Below are 1,954 nucleotides of genomic sequence, written 5' to 3'. Positions count from 1 at the left end.
TACCATCACCAGTTTGGTATTTATCTTGTTTTTTTTTTTATGCCATTCCAGCTTTTACTAATAAAGGGATCAAAGTTTTGCCACCCTGAAGCTACCTTTTTGGGATACTGATTTTAAGATGTTTATTAAGAAACAAAAGAAGAGGGTATTTGTCATCTAAACCTTTGTTACATGTTAGTGCTGAAAAAAATTCCATTTCAGTAGCACCTGTCTGGTGCCACAAATGAGCAGGGTGTGGCTGGAGGCATCTCACATATTGTGGCATACACTCCATATTTCTGACTTTCTGTGCAATGAAGGTCTGCCCTTTCTCTGAGAGTGAACGTGTGTACCTATGAGAGCTGCATCTTTTTCACTCTCTTTGTGTAAGCCTTTCTGCTTCCTTGGTTAAGCTGTAAAAGACTTATGGCTATTAAAATCCTACTGTCATTGAGCAGATGTTGACGTTTTGAATTGAAGAACTTTTAAATGAAAACTTTTATAGAGCTCTCATATTGGTATAATAACTAGCCATTAAGATTCCCTTAATAAGATGGAAGGACAGAAATTAGAATAAAAATCAAAGTCCATTCAGACCCCTTCCTAATTACTTCCAGAAATTTGTAGATATTGTAAAAATTAGGTTACTGGAAGCACAATTGCCTAGCACTTTAGAAGAAGAAGGATTGATACACAGAAATATAACTTGAGACTTTTGAATTAGCCATTTAGCTTTTTTGGTGTTACAGGTGCTAATTAGGTTAACTAACAAGAAATTTTTTTTCAAATTCAGAAGGCAAAGTTATAGTCTTCTCAATAAGGTGGAAATTTTTCTTTTAATTTAGGATTTGTATGAATTACATCACACTTAAGAATAAATTGAAGGTCCAATTTTTTCTCCCATTGTAAGAATTTCTCATTAAGTGTGATGGTTGCTAAGACATCATAGCCAATCATAAAGTAAATAAGTTGCTCATTCACAAACGTTTTGAAAAACAAAATTATAAAAATCAGTTTCAAATTTTTGTGAAAAGTCACTTTTATTATTGGATGTGGGAAAACTCACATATATTTGATATAATGTGGGGGAAGATATTATGGTTTTTAAAGGCTCTGAATGTTCTTTACATTTTTCTCCGAAGAACTAACAATATTGTCAGAAACTTCCTGCTTCAAACACCAAATAGTTTTCAGTTCTCAAATCTTCACATTTCTTAACACATAAAGTTTTAAAAGTTTCTAAGAAATTTATTTTCTATTTTGTTATAGTCTACTAGTGGCCCGATGCACAAAATTTGTGCACATTGAAAGGGAATTTATTAGAGGAACGTAATTTGGACTCACTATCTAATATCAATAATATGTGAGTGTGAGGCAGTCTGCGCTTCTGGAATTCAAGGACGTGAATTTTAGCTATTATTTTGCAAAATAAATGGAATTTACAGATATCATTTAAAAGAGCATTCAGCTTAATATTAAAAACTCTGGCTACCAAGTCTGGTCTGTTTTCAACTTTTTGCCAGTGTTGTAAATTGTTTGCAATATCTGCCCATTTGGGGTTGCATGTCATGGTTATGAATAAATTGGGCTTGCTATACTTCATTACAATTGCCATAGCATCCTGATATCGCTGCTGCATATTTCTAAGACTACCCTCAAAAGGTGATGGAAGTATTATCATTTTACCAATTGGCACATTGTCATTTTTAGATCTAGATTTGAGATAACCCATCAAACCACTATATTTTTCAACTCTCAACTTAGAATGGTTTGCTTTGATGAAATTTATCTGATTGGCCTCCATTTTTGAATATGAATTCACGATAAACTGTTGAGTTAATTTTCCTGCATTTAAAATAGGATTGAACATGTCCCTCACAGAGAGATGAAATCCATAATACTGCATTTGTGTGACTAGTATCCTTACATTTTTTTCTAGTATTATTGTCGATTACACTGTTGTCTCTGAGTCTTA

Source organism: Myotis brandtii, unplaced genomic scaffold (assembly GCF_000412655.1).
Source record: "Myotis brandtii unplaced genomic scaffold, ASM41265v1 scaffold2136, whole genome shotgun sequence".
NCBI classification, from domain to species: Eukaryota; Metazoa; Chordata; class Mammalia; order Chiroptera; family Vespertilionidae; genus Myotis; species Myotis brandtii.
This window is presented reverse-complemented; position numbering follows the sequence as displayed.